At 34.8% G+C, this 15968-nt stretch overlaps 1 long non-coding RNA gene across 2 annotated transcripts in view; it reads right to left on the reverse strand.

The window, feature by feature from the left end:
* Nucleotides 1-7728, reverse strand: part of LOC145720679 (uncharacterized) — a 131961-nt gene extending 124233 nt beyond the window's left edge. For both annotated transcript variants that reach the window (XR_014143849.1, XR_014143848.1), the window contains exon 1: nt 7593-7728. This is a non-coding gene — a long non-coding RNA (uncharacterized LOC145720679). The remainder of the gene's footprint in view (nt 1-7592) is intronic.
* Nucleotides 7729-15968: the final 8240 nt, after the last annotated feature.

The following is a 15968-nucleotide window of genomic DNA, read 5'->3' on the forward strand; positions in this document are numbered from 1 at the left end:
TGAAAGTAGAGTCATCAACATTGCCTGAGAGATTAAATGAGGAATGTGAGAAAAAGAACCACCTCAACAATTCAGAACAACTCTGAGGTTTCTAAGCCATGCAACTGTAGACGCAAGAATGTCCATTAACTGATATGAGAAACTCGAAAGTAGAATAGGTAAGAGGAAGAAAGCTAAGAGTTCAATTTTATGCATGATTTGGGGATATCTGTAAAATAATTACGTGTTAACCTGTTGAAAGGTGATCAATGATTTCCTGTAGAAGTCTATACTAGATACATAATTTGGGAATCATTAATACGCACATGGTGTTTAAGATCACGGTACTGGATGAAATTAACAGGGAAGGGACTCTGAACAAAGGAAAGAAGGTAGCTTACATCCCAGGCAATCCAAAGTTAAAAGGTCAGGACAACGATGAATAAAGGGGTAAAAAGAAAGTTAAGAAACAACAAGGTGGAGAGAAACCTGCCTAAAATTTTGTCCAAGCAAATGATTGAAGAAAATGGTATCAAAAGGAGGCATTTATTAACAGGTGCAAATGCTTGTGGAATGCTAAATAAGAAGCAGATGGAGAACTGACCACAGCACTTCCCAGTGTGGAGGGCATTCATGACCTTGACAGGAGCAGTTTCATTAATAAAAATAGAGGTAAAAATCTGATTGGAGTGGATTGAAGAGAGATGGAAAATAATTGAAGGGGATGAAGAATGGGAAATTCTTTCAAGAAGTTGCTCTAACAGAGGAGGAAGGAACCAATATAGTCGCTAGTGAGATAAGTGGGGACATAAGGTTTTTTTAAGATGAAAGGAATTACAGCATAACTTTATGCTAATGGAATGATCTGGAGAAAAAATAAGTGATGTAATATAGAAATAATTATTGCTGTAGATATGTCCTTGAGTAGGCCAGTGGTGCTGGGATCTAATGTAGTATCACGTGTGTGTGTGTGTGTGTGTGTGTGTGTGTGTGTGTGTGGTAAAGCTAATGGCCTTTGTAATGAAAGCCAACTACCTATAGCAGCAACAGAGAAGGCAAAGTGTATATGGTTAAAGATATTGATATGATGGTTGATATGGGGGCTATACCGACATTCTCAGTGAAATCCTTAAGGTCATCCACTGAGACTGAGAATGAGAGACAAGGTCATCATTAATGGTGTGGGACAACAAGAGAGTGAAGGAAATAGAGAAATAGTGAAACTAGTCAGCTCTCTGTGATTCTTTTTTTTCCTTTTTCTCCTGCCAGTCAGCAGGTGCAGCCTGGGTGGGGAACGAGATTTAGCAGGAGTCATGGCTGTGCCAAACCAACAAGCTTAAGAGCATGAGGCAGTTAAAAAAGGATTGATTACAAATACCGATAGGGAATCCAACCATAATAAGAAAGGAAAAGGTATATAATATGTGATGAGGGATCACAAATAGTGATAGAATCAGTGGGGTTTAATCCTCCTGGGGTTAAAGGTTTGTTGGAATATTTAAATGCTGCAAAATTTTCTTTCTCAGTGTAGCAAAGATTAAGGAGAGACTATTACAATGAAATACAGATTGGAATAAATACAAGTCTCATTTACAACAACTATCTTGAGTTTTCTAATCTTAATTTACCAGGTGACGATCAGTTATACTAAGAAATCTATCTCTGACATTTCAGTAGTATCTTACTACTTCCTTAGACATTAGTCAAATCTCACCTTTTCCTCTTGACACCTACATGCAAAAAGTTTGCAAATTATATCTTCAAGAAAATCATTTTCTTGCTCATATTCTTCCTATCGTTTCCTTTTTTAAAGATTTTATTTATTTGAGAAAGAGAACACGAACAGGAGGAGGGGCAGAGGGAGAAGCAGACTCTTTGTTTGTTTTTTTTTAAGGAGTTTCCTTTTTTAAAATCAAAGGCAATTCAGTGATTCTGGCTCCTTTACTTCAACCCTACACTTTCATTTCAAAAGCACCAATAAAGGACAATGTTAACAGATGTTGAGGGACTTTCTCCTTCTTCCCAATAGAATAGGAACATCACCATGGATTTCCCCAGTTTAAAATCATAAAACTTGTTATTATTTAAATGGTTCAGTTGAGTATTCTCATAATATCATTTTATATTTATGCATGTATAAGGTGATGTCCCAAAAAGCTATTAAACAGGTAAATGGTTGATTTGGGATTTAAAACCAGGACAGCAAGTTGTTCCCATTAAACTCTAGTGAAAATAAACTATAATAGTATTTAATAATACTTCGTGTTTCATTTTGTTAAAAAAAAACAACATTGTTTTCATTTGTGGTCTAAAATTGAAATGGGCAAATTGTGACCTAGTCTTACCTATATATGACCTATTCTTACCTATATATTAAACATATATATTTCTGAGATATATATGTTTAATTTTGTTTCAATTTTGATAAGCTTTGAACGTTTTCCATGAGTTTTTAAACTGAAACTGATGGCCTGACAATGATTAATCATACGATTGGAAAATTCTGGTTACCAACCAACCAGCTCACTCTGTCACCTAGATATTTTAGTAAGACCTGAAAAAAAGTAGGCCAGTTTTTCTTTTTCTCTGTGACTTAGCCTTTCTTCATTTCTTTTTTTTTCCTTCTGTGTCTGTGAATATGTGTGCGTGCTCACACATTCATGTGTGTTTCTCTGAGTGTTTAAAGTGGAAAACAAAAAAAAAGAGAAAATGCTTGAAAAGTATTGACAGCATGTAGGCCAAGCAGATTGGAAGCAACATGTAAAAACAATGTCAGTTGTACCCACATTTCAGATAGTCACGTCCTTTCCACCTTTCAAGGTTAATTTTATTCTCTTGTCATACCTATGACGTTAGAGAAGCAAAATGTCATTTTTCTCTGAGAAGAAAAGGTAATCCAAGATACACTGTTTACTGATGAGTTAAATCATAAATTTAATATTTTGCAAGTCATTACAATATAATAATGGCCATTTTAAAATTTTAAGGATACATGCAATTAAAAGGAAATATATCAAATGTATTAAAATGGTTGTTTGTGATAAAGGAGGTAAAAGGGAATAAAGAATGGGATGTTATAAAATGATTATATCTCTATATCTACCTATCTATGCATTTATATACACATAAATGAAGGTGATAATGGCTTGGATAGGACCAAGGTTAATAGTGAACCCTGAAAAGAGGCATACAATTAAATCAGCCCCCTACACTTAACATAAAAAGAAAATTTTATGGTAGTATTTATTTGTGGTACAATACTATTAATAATATTAAGTCAAACCATATGAAATTGCTGTGTTTATAGATAAAATAGATACTGGCAATTACATGTTATTTAACCTTGTCCTAATAATAACAAGTCATATTTACCTGCGATCTCATACTCAGAACATTTTATGGCCATGCCTACAAAAGCTCCATGCTATAATCAGGAATTACTGGGGTGTGGGGAGGACCTGGTTGGCTCAGTTGGTTAAGTGACCTACTCTTGATTTCAGATCAAGTCATGATCTCAGGGTCCTGAGATTGTGCCCCAAGGAACTCACTGGGCATGGAGCCTGCTTAAGAGTCTCTCTCTCTGCCCCTTCCCCCTCCCTCCCCCCACATACATGTATGTGTACTCTCTCTCTCAAAAAAAAAAAAGGAATTATCCATGTTAGAGTGGTTATATTGATGCTCAGAGAGTTAAGTTGCTCAAAGTTAGAGAGAGATTAAACATAAAACTTGATTTTTTGAGTCCTAATCTATAAACCTTATGACAGTGGTCATGTGCCTGTGTTCGAGCCCTTGTTCTGCCAATAATCGTGAGAAGTCTTAGATTTTAATATCTTTACCTATAAAATGAAAAGATTGGATTATATGACCTGATTTATAACTCAAAATCTATGAAAGATCTTTCATTCTATTTTTTTACTTTTAATAAAGCTATCATTATTATTATTTTTGCATTTACTCTGGGAGTATAAATATACTTCCTTATTCATTACCTTGCTAATTAGCTGAATGTGTCATTGAGATTAGCTAAACATAAATCTCTCATATTGTTTAACTAATTCTGCAAAGATCTGTTTAGGCTAAAAAGTAAGACGGTCACCCAACAGTAAAGTCTGACATTGCTATCCTTTTGTCTATTAAATGAAGTTGTTCAATTGTATACAGCAGTGGCATTCATGTATGTTTTTGTGGTAAAGTCTTTGATTTTTCAAATGGAATTTTATGGAGAAACGAACATAAAATAGACCTGTATAGTGTGTTCTTGTTGAAGTAGCAGAGGGTGAACCTGAGCTATTGCCTCTGTTTGACTCTACAGAAATCGCCAAAAGTCCTGAGGTTCCAGGAAATCCAGTTTCACAACCACTGTCCAATATTTATATATTCTGTTGCTCTGCATGTATAAGAACGCTAACTAAATCTTTCATTGTATTTCCTTAGTTTCAGGATTCAACATATCATTTTCAAACTGGCTCTATGTTTCATTATCTAAAAACAATGGTTAAGAAATCATAAGATCCTTCACATGAATATTCTATGACATTATGAATTGAGTATGATTAGACAAATGCCAAACAAAGATTTAGCGCATATGACAGTCATTTACTAGATTTGACTCTTGGAAAATACACTATAAAAAAAAATCTGCTTGAGACAAAATATCTGTTGATTATCACTGATATTTCACTTATAGATGGCAATAAGCTTGACATTCCTTTATGATATTTATCACTGTCCCACAAATGGTGGGCCCTTCTCACAGTGAACGCTGATACCAGAAAGGAAACATAAGGAAGACATCCTGCACTTACTATCCATTATTGCAGCAGTGCCCTGAGGGATGCAAAAAAACTTTTAGCACTGAATATAAAAAAAAAAAAAAAAGAATGTTTTCACAAGGCGCAAACTGTTTTTCATATACTCAAAGAATATAGAGATGCAAGGTTAATTACGTTTTCACCCAATAAACTGTTTTATTTTGTTAGGAAATGTTCCTTCTTATTCTGAGAGTGTTTTTCCTAGCGTCTTTCAACATGTTGGATCATGTAAGTCATTCAAAGTTTTCTGTATCATCTAAAGAAACAATTCAGCAATAAAATTAAATTATAAAAGATGAAACTACAAAAAGAAGCATTTTGAAATATATTTTTCATGCGATGGAAAACACTGGTCCTCCTAAGGACCCATCTCTCTCTCTTATTTTGAAACTTCTACTTTTTTTGGTAGCTTAACAATCTTATGTACCTGGCCCTATCCCCGTACATCCCGTTTCACAAATGTCGTGTTCTTTCATAATCGCCCAGTCCTTGCGTGGTCCTTTAGAGCAGCCGGCTTTTTCTGTAAATGGCCAAAAAGTTCGTATGTTAAGCTTTGTGTGCCATACAGCATCTGCTGCCACCACTCGGCTCCGCCACTGCAGGCTTGCCAAAGCAGCCACGGATAGGATGCAAAGGCAAGTGCACAGCTGTGTGCCAATAAAACTTTACCAAAAAGACAGACAGCAGGCCAGATTCTGTCCACAGAACACAGTGTACTGACCCCTACTTGGAGAGAGTCTTTTAAAATCCATTTTGTAGAGGGGCGCCTGGCTGGCTCAGTCAGTTAAGCGTCCGCTTTAGGCTCAGGTGGAGATCCTGGAGTCCAGGGATCGAGCCCCACATCAGGCTCCCTGCTCAGCGGGGAGTCTGCTTCTCCCTCTCCCCCTCCCCCCCCCCACTTGTGCTGCCTCTCTCTCTCTCTCAAATACATAAAATCTTTTTAAAAATCTATTTCAGGGGATGCCTGGGTGGCTCAGTCATTAAGCGTCTGCCTTCGGCTCAGGTCATGATCTCAGGGTCCTGGGATCGAGCCCCGCATCGGGCTCCCTGCTCAGCGGGGAGCCTGCTTCTCCCTCTGCCTGCTGCTCTCCCTGCTTGTGTGCATGCTCTCTCTCTCTCTCTCTCTCTGACAAATAAATAAAATATTTAAAAAAAAAATCTATTTCAGGGACGCCCGGGTGGCTCAGTCGGTTAAGCGTCTGCCTTCAGCTCAGGTCATGATCCAGGGTCCTGGGATCGAGTCCTGCCTGCCACTCCCCCTGTTTGTTCTCTCTCTCTCTCTGACAAATAAATTAATAAATAAAATCTTTAAAAACATCTATTTAATGGAATTCTTTTATTAATTTAGCTATTCATTCAGAGGTGCACAAGGGGAAAGAACAAAGCACAATAAGGGAAGAATAATGTGCAGTCTATATAAATGCTGCAGTCTGAATTGTGTAGTCTCGTAAGTAGCAGTTCATCAGGGATTTGTGATCTGTAAGAGACCTAAAGGAATAAATTTGTAGAAATGAAAAGTTACTTATTTCAATCTCACATACATATAAATGTATATATAAATTGAAAAATCTATAAAATCCATCAGGTTTTTCCTCACAATTCTCTCCACACAGCACTGCGTAAGGGAAATGGCTTATTCCTCAACAGATGACAATCTATGGGGAAAACAAAGGCAATGCCCCCTGGTAGTGCCAAGCTGCATGGATGGCACAGGGGCAGATTATATTACTCCCTGTTTTCTACTGGCAGTTGTTTTAGAATCTGGCAATCACTTCATTTCCCTGAGCTGCAATTTCCTCACCTATGAAAGGAATAGACTGGGTTAGATGATATCTAAATCCCTTCGAGTTTTAAAATTCTATTAAGTAGTAACCCATTCCTCACCGGATACCATCTGAGATCACAATGGAAATTCTCTGTCCCTTTTTGTCTTCGTAATAGCAAATCTCGTATTACGTTTCGCCTCGTGTCTAATGCTGCCATTTCAACAATCCTAAGCTGACTACTTATTTCCCTTTTCATGATGTTTCTATATTTTAAGTATCTTTTTTTTCTTCTGTTGCCAAAGAAAAAACATAAAGGATTAATCTTCTCAAGTACGTTTTTAAACAATGCAACATGAAAACTTTTCCTCTCAAAAAATACCCCGTGAATGAAAATTACATATTTTTAAAAATTTTTTCTCTTGTTGAACTACTTTTTGGAACTGTGGAAGAACATCAACAAAGGAGGCAGTCCTTGAAGCAAAACAATTGACAAACAGCTCCTCTAAGCAGCTGACAAAGACCCTATTGTGTCAACACACAGCAGTTGGGAAGTTTAATGAAGAAGAGAAGTAAAGAGCCAAATAATTGACTTTTTAAGAAACAAATCCCTTGAAAATTATAAGGAAGTTCTGGCATCATATGTTACACACATAACAGGTTAACTTTATTAACCCATTAATGACTAACACCAACTTCTTAATAAGCAGAAACATTTCAGGCTCTAAAATATACAGGTAAGATACTTGCCAAACTTCACAAGGGCAAAATTTAAAAAGGGGGGGGGATAAAAATTTTAAAAGGACAGACTAAAGAATAAAATGTACATTCATAAAAGCACTTTTTTAAAATCATATCTTCCATCGTAGAATTTCTAATTGTGCAAAATGAGCACTGCAGATAGCAGCAAATTAAAATTTTTATATATTACTTTCTTTATGAACCAATTAAAAATCTTATCTGTTGTGACTAAAAATTAAGTTTATATGTTTTGAGTGGAAGAAAAAAGACTATGGATAGAACTCAAACAAGAACATACCTAGAATGAAGACTCCAGTTTTCCGTACTTCCAAATAGTGGGATGACAGATATGAACCAAGAGACATCTGAGTAAGTTGAAGATTGCTCTTAAACATGATTGATGATGCTGAGAGAAAGCCAAAATTGGCTATGGAGAGACTTGCTTCGAATTCTGACTCTCTCTTACCACTCAACTTACTAAAAGTTATTGAACCTTGTATCAGCTGTAAAGTTGGATGGACCATCTGTGCCTTATACCGTGCCTTATACTTTTTTTTTTTGAGATTTTATTTATTTATTTGAAAGAGAGAGAATGAGAGGGGGGGGAGGGTCAGAGGGAGAAGCAGACTCCCTGCCGAGCAGGGAGCCCGATGCGGGACTCGATCCAGGGACTCCAGGATCATGACCTGAGCTAAAGGGAGTCGTCCAACCAACTGAGCCACCCAGGCACCCATGTGTCTTATACTTAATAGCTGCTGAGGAGTTCAAAAGAGGTCATGTATATATGGCGTTAGAAAGTGGTAAAATGCTGTAAAATTGGAAGTCAACCTCCTCCGGAAGCACAGAGAAAGAGAAACAAATGCCCAAGAACATGAAGAATTGCACTGGTTGCTAGTCCTGGTTCTCCCTCTAATCAACCAAGTGACTTTGGGTGAGTCATTCCCTCTGGATCTGAAATGTCTTTGCTGGAAAACAAGAGAAATGTGGCTTTAGATGGTCTCAATGCCCAATTTGGCTTGAACATGTATTATTTATACCAGAAAACCCTTCTTCAGGGTCTAGTTTCTCTTGTCAGCGTTATCTTCTCCCTGACTGAACTGATCTGCTGAGTTGGCATAACTATTTATGAGCTCATTTATTTTTAAACTATAATCTTTGACTACTATGTTCTAGGCTGTTGAGCCTAGTCTCTATCTCCAGTTCCAAATTCTTTCCAAAGGTCAAAAACCTTCTCCTGCAAATGCTAGAAATATATCAAATACATGTGAAATTAATAATAATGTAAACTTAATAAGTTAAAAATAATTAAATTTCTATCTTCCCTGTATTCAGAAATCAAACAAAATATTCTTCCTTTGCAATTCCTCACTCAGTTGGTGGCACTAAAAGACACCTTAGTAACCCCATTTAAAAAAAGAGAGAGAGAAAGAGAATCAATCTATTATTCCCTACACCGATTAATTACAAGTCTTATAAAACTTGCTTTTTCAAATATTTGTTTGTTCTACTCAAGCTATATTTTCTAAAAGATAATATCAAAACAGGCCACTTGGGAAAAAAAATCACAAAAATAGAAATAAGTAACCTAAAAAGCGAAATACAGCTACAATCCTCTCTCTCAAGGCTAACCATTGTTAAGTTTATAGTATATCATTATTTTCTACACCCTTTATAGTTTTATATAAGTATTATAATCTTATGAAACTAAAATAATATTTATAATGCTTGATAAATTTCATTTCTCACATAATTAAAAATGAAAATCTTTTTGTGACATACATATGAATATATATTTCCTAACTCATTCTTTCCAAAAGCCACATAGTAATTCATCTTATGAATGGGTATTTAGATTGTTTACTATTTCTATAAAATTAAAAAATTACTGGAGTAAATACATGCTTTTACTATTGAGAAAGCAAATATATATATTCATATACATAAATATATATGCAATGCACATATAAACACACACACATATTATATACATTATTATATACATTGTATACACTAGTCCTTTGTTTTTAGATTGTAAAACTTGCACTTTTCAAAAATTAGTTTTTTGCTCTCATTTCCTACTGTCCTAGTTCAGAGACTTGCAGTGTCTTTTCTGTGTCACCATGACAATTTCTTAACTATTGCCAATGACTATAAGCTTTTGGTCTTCAAACCTGTTTTCCACATCACCAGTCAAGTGTTTTATTTAAAACAGAAGTGAAAACACGATGGTGCTCTGATTAAATGTGTTCTATCTTCCAGACTCCCACAGGATAAAGCCAAGGGTCATAGACTGCATACAAATCCTCCATGACGTTGTCATAATCTTTCTTTTATTCTCTAGTAATTAGCCAATTTTATCTCTCTTGCTGACTCCAAATTCAATTATAACATTACTCATTTCCACTGAATTGGGGCAGAGAAGGTATATCTTCACATGCTTACAAGGCCTTTCCTACATTTTTGACTGCCTTAATTCTATTTTCCCCTAAGGCTTAGTTCAAATATTCTAGTCACCAAGAGGTTTTCAGTAAACCTTTAGACTGGGCTATATAGTCACTTTATGCATCCTTCACTTCCAAAGTCCTATCACCACTTTACCTCTCATTTTAAAGTTCTCAAAAGGCGGGAGCTGTATGTCATGCCTACTGCCTACCATTCTGTAAAATATCCTGTAATAGCCTACTGAATTTAATGGAGTTTAGACTTTTGAGAAAATAAAAATCTTAGGTTAACCTAGACTTTGTCAGTTGTCTAAAAATAATTCTAAACTGTGTATTGTCCTCGGTTCAGAATTAATATCTATGACTGGCACCTGGTGGCCAGCTAAGCCTTGCTATGGTCTCTCTAAACTCCTAAACCAGGCCCCTTAGCTCATCAAATGGTCTACCCCACTCCAGACCTACAGAAGTCAGAACCAAGACCAAGCTTACTGGTGAAAAATCTAAGCTTTTTAGAGGAAAAAACTACATTTATACCTTTGTATTCATTCTTCACTTAACACAATACTTCATGTTACTCTCACTGAGAAGGAGATGCCTATAATGAGAATGAGGGAAATAAAAAATGACCTCTTGATATTAAACCTCTAGGATCTTTACAAAGTGGACCAGAGCAAAGTTTATATGATAATAGGGAAATATTCTAAGTGTATTTAATAGAGAAACCATTAGGCAGTAAGAAAAGACATTTTCTCCCTCTCCTACTCCCCCTGCTTGTATCCCCTCTCTCACTGTGTCTCTCTGTCAAATAAATAAATAAAATCTTTAAAAAATAATAATTACTAAGGTTAAGAATAAACATATGTAAATTTATGAATAGCAAAACAAAACAAATAACATAAAACCCGAAGACCTGCTAAGCATGGAATATGGAACTCCACACATGGTAGAGTAGAAAGCTCTGGGTTTAATATGGTTTGGTTCTAGGTAGGCCATTTTTATTTTGTCCCAGCTTTGCTTTTGCTGAACCATCTTAATTCAGCCATTAAAGAGAGGTAACACATTGTGGTAAACTTTTGAATATTTACATTCTTTTACATGTGGAAGACGCTTCCGGCACCAAACAAATACTTAAGAGGTTTACAAGAGGAGTTTTTGTTCAGCAGAAATGGAAAATCGAGGGCTTTGCTATGTTATTGGAGGAAATCACCACTTTGTAAGTTGAGCTACTTGCAGCTTTAGAAAGTGATGTTACCACACATTAGGTAAAACAATAGGAATCTCTTCTGAAAATATTAGGGGAAACAGCTTCTGGCATCCAAGGTTGCTTTGTAACAGGGAATAAAATTATTACAGGCATTATTTATAAAACAAGCTTTGTAGAGAAATAACCTTTCCCGGACTTAGCAGCATTAAGTAGTACAAAGCAACCACTAAAATCTATGTCAAGTGTTCCAACAATATTAGTGAGAAAATCACTGCAATAAGTAAAATATCTTGATTCTCAAATAGTTGTAATGTTCAAAGTGTTCTACGTAGTCCAGATGTAAAAAGCTGTACCTTGTATTAATTAACCCAAATATTCCTTGTCAGGCTTGGTATCATTGCACCGAGAGCTGCCAGAACCATAATTGTGTGTGAGTCCTGAATATTTGCCAGTTCTGGATGCAGCCTCATTAGCATATTCATAAGTCACAGCCTCCCACAGGTGCCAGAATGCTGCAAAATGTTGGGTGACTACCTGTTGCAGCAATAGAGGCAAATAGTAAATCACCCTTTAAGAAAACCCCATTATATACCACAAAACAGAACATGTGATGCTGTAAAATAATTGCAAAGGCTTTTTAGCAATTATTCCACAACAAATGAGAAAATACTTTTTTTTTTCTGAGCAATGTAAATAATAGGGATCAAGAGAAGAGGAGATAAAATGAGATATTCTTACATTACATGAATTAGAAATAGGTTTTAGTTTTGTTACGTGATCAGCTAACATTTTCTGGATAGATAATATTCCATGTTCAAGGGAAAAATTAGAATTCGGAAATTACATTCTCCACTAAAAGTCTCAAATACTTTATCTCTCAAATAGCTTATTTCTACTAAATAAAATGCTAAAATACAATTCTTTAAAAATAGAATTACTTTCTAATATTCAAAATCCCCCTTCAAGTGAGCATGCACGTGCACACACACACACACACACACACCATAGTCTTTGTTAATGGAGAAGATTGATTAGGGAGCGCTCATATTCCCTTTATCCACTTACTTCAGAAAAGATCTGGTCACAATAAAAGAAAATCATGGTACCACAAGTGGCCTGTGAAGTTTTAGATCCACTACATGTTTCTAGACTCTAAGTCTTACCTCACACGCGCACGCACACACACACACACACATATTTTCTGTTCTTTGCATTTATGGAATCAATGTCATAGCACTCTTACTAAAATCCAAATAAGGTTTTCTGGTTTTTTGTTTTTTAACTGAATAAACCTTTAAGAAATGATATCTGTCAACTTGGTTAACTCTAACATTTCAGTCCTAAAATAGAGCATTGTTATATTTCTATAATAAAGATATATAATTAACATTTGCATCTTGAATATTTGTGTATGTCTGTGTGTGTACCAATGTGTTTCAGGTCTATATAATCTTAAATCTACAAATAGATATGTATCTATAATCTTAAATATACAGAAATATATATAAATTTAAACCTATATATATCTGTAATTTATAATCTATATATAGACATAGATCTCAAACACATAGATACACACTATACATACACATTTTTATACATAGATATAGATATAGATACCTAGGTGCCATCACTGAAACTTTCATACTGTAAGAAATCAGTTTCCCAGCTGAGGGTAATTATTAATGAAACTTATATAAAACAATAGAATGAAATAAAATACATCCTATAATTATAATTGAAAACATGATTTTTAATACTTCAATTAAGTTTGCATCTTAATTCCTAATTGGGGTTTCTATAACCTGCAAGATTTTAGAAATAAAAAGTAAAAATATCAACATTGAGATTAACATCTTCCTTATTTTTCTTATAATGTATAGGTATCTTCTCTTTGTTTTTGTGATCATTTAGTTCAGTTTTTTTTTCAACAAACATCTATTAAGTACCATCCTATGTGTGAGACACTATTAAATGATCTGGGAATAAAAGATGAACAAAACAGTTTCCAAAGGAGCTCACAGTTTAGTGAGGGAGACAGACAAATAATTAGCAAATTTCAAAATAATACAACACTTGCTATCATGCTATGATAGACTTATGCCTGGGGACCTATTCTCTTTATTCTCACCTTTCTCAGTTGTAAAAATGATCATCTTAATTTGAAATGTTATGTTAGGTGATCAAAACTTCAGGCAGACAAAAATAAGCAGGGTAATTTGATCTTTCCATCTTCCTCATGTTTGAGTCATCAGACTGCAGAAAAGTACAAGCAGACAAGGGAACATCTTAAAATAAATGTCAGCAACAGCTGTAGATTTTCTACTGGCAATAAGCTAACTAGGTGTGAAAGTCAGGAGAACTTTTGAGCCTCAAGATGCATAGTCTTCAGAACTGGAATTTGTTATGCTCAGATAACTAAAACACTAGCAAGAAAAGACCCATTTTGCTAACACTTGGAAAATTTTCAAATTGACAGAATATTTCCCTCATTAATCTAAGTACATTTTGCTGCCCCCTGTTTGCTGCATTCTTGGAATGAAAGCAAAAAGCAAACACATTAGCAATATGTTTGCTCTGACTCTTAACAGTCTCTGCCTCCCCTTCTGATCTCAGAAATCTTCATCATAAAAATCCTACCTCATACTCTTGTCAATTTCAGATTTGTTTTCAAATGAGAAAAGTAGGGGTGCCTGGGTGGCTCAGTTGGTTAGGCTTCTGACTTTTGATTTGGGTTCAGGTCAGGATCTCAGGGTAGTGAGATCCAGCCTCAGGCTGCGCTAAGAGCTCAGCAGGAAGTCTGCTTGAGGATTGTCTCCCTCTGCCACCCCCTCCCCACCCCTGCTCATGCCCACTCTCTCATTCTCTCCCTCTTTAAAATAAATAAATAAATAAATAAATAATCTTTTTTTAAAAAGTAAATATTCTTACCTTGTAACTGACTCATCTTTTTCATTGGACAGATGGGCACTAGGAAGGTTATGGTATCTCTGTCTCTCTGTCTCTGTCTGTCTGTCTGTCTCTCTCCCTTGTATGTGTACCCTCATGCACACACACACCCCTACACAGCTTTGACACAAAAAAATAAAAAACAAATGGTCATCAATTGTATAATCAACATGATCTCTTTGATCAGTCAATAGGTACTACATAGAACTTAAAAACCCAATGTAGCATATAGATTTTATTATATTCATCATCAAATTACTTGTTTTTTTGATTTTGTATATGTCTGGTGTCAGAACTTTAGAGGTGGACTCAGAGAAAAGCTAAAACATACGTATCTAACACTTTGTCTATTTAAATAACAGGAATTTTTCTTTGAAAAAAAATTCCAATGAATGTTACAATAGTTTTGTGATCAGCATTTATATGGAAAGGTAAACTCTTCCTTTTAATACTAGCTTATCTCCTTAGATTTAATGTTATTCCTTGTCCCAGTCATCATTATAATAAACAATATCAAGATAAGTCTACCAAATGGGCTAACATAGGCTTTAGAACACAGTTTGGAACTGAAATACAAAAGTTCATTTTTTGTTTAAGAGTTGTCTGAAGCACACAGAGGAACTAGTTCCTCAATTAGTTGTCTTGTCTTGACCTTTTAAACAGACTCAAAATTATATAAACATATTTTAAGATTCATTTTTTTCTATATCCTCTTCTTGCTTATGAAAATTCAATTTTAAATTGGTAATTTAACATTATCCATTCTCTCTGTGTTTTGGAGAAAATAACCTTTTAATTTTTCCTTAGAAAATAGAACATTAATTCAAGATCCTCCCTATTAAATATATTATCATAGTCTACAACATTTCTTTATGAGTAATATAAATGCAAAACATGAATCTGCCACATCTCATTGATTCTCTCTTCCTTATTTCTCTTGACCTCTATGTGCTTCAATATCTCTGCCACAAATCAAAACTTCCTAGAGCAAAATTTTCCTGCAAGAGTAAAATAAAAATAATAAAACTAGGATGTCCCATTTTTTCTTCAGAGAATAAACAACACACACATATTTGTCTGATTAGAAAGTTGTACTAGGTAAGTATCAAAAATTGCCTCTAAAAAATCATAACTAGATTACTGTAGATCACATTTAGGTCTTTTCCCTTGACTTAAGTGTTGTCCTCAAGGGTATAATGTAGTCATCTTGTTGAGTCTCATTTGACAGGCTCTGGGGATGCTGGAACTTTCTTCTTAGGATTTGGAGTAAAGGTAGTGACTAATCGATGATATTATTTCTTCTGCAGAGATCTGCACCTACAGTATCTTTCACTTGAAGTAGTTTGTTTTGTTGCTTTGTGTTCATGGTGGAGGTAGCCAATATAACAGTCACTTTAGTTTTTTTTTTTTTATATAAGACTGTTTTTCATTTATGCATCAATATACATGTCCATATAATAAATATTGAAAGCCATTGGAAATTAGATCTTAATTTAAAATAGATAGGAAATATTGGCTGTTGATAAGAGGCAAAGGGCTCCCTTCCCCTGTTATCTCTTGGAATTTCTTCATTCATGCATTCGTCAGACATATATGAAGGATCTACTTTGTTCTCAGCCCATTACTATACCCAGGAATTAAAAGATAATAAAACATACTATTAAGAAGGTGGTATATGTGTAAAAATACAACTATAATGAAATTAAAAATGTAATAAAAAATGAAAACCATTATAAATGAAGGCATAATTTGTTTACTATCTATCTACTTTATATGTACCAAGAATTATCCAGATCACTTTGAAATCTGCACATCTTTCATTTAATCATCAATACAATTCAATAATATTGACATTATTAGTTTGATGCTTGAGGAAAAGAAATTAAGGCTCAGAGAACTTTAAAAATTGAAATATGATTCTTGAACATCAATGGTTCAATCCAAATTGAGTCACTCCAAAGCTTATGTTGTATATTTGTTTGTTTGATTATACTTTAAAGCTAAGTACGCCTGGAATGTTCACAATAGACTTGGCAGAAAAGATCATGTGTGAGATGATGTGTGATACAGGACTTGAGGA

This window comes from Leptonychotes weddellii, chromosome 3 (assembly GCF_054177405.1).
Source record: "Leptonychotes weddellii isolate Sample4059 chromosome 3, ASM5417740v2, whole genome shotgun sequence".
NCBI classification, from domain to species: domain Eukaryota; kingdom Metazoa; phylum Chordata; class Mammalia; order Carnivora; family Phocidae; genus Leptonychotes; species Leptonychotes weddellii.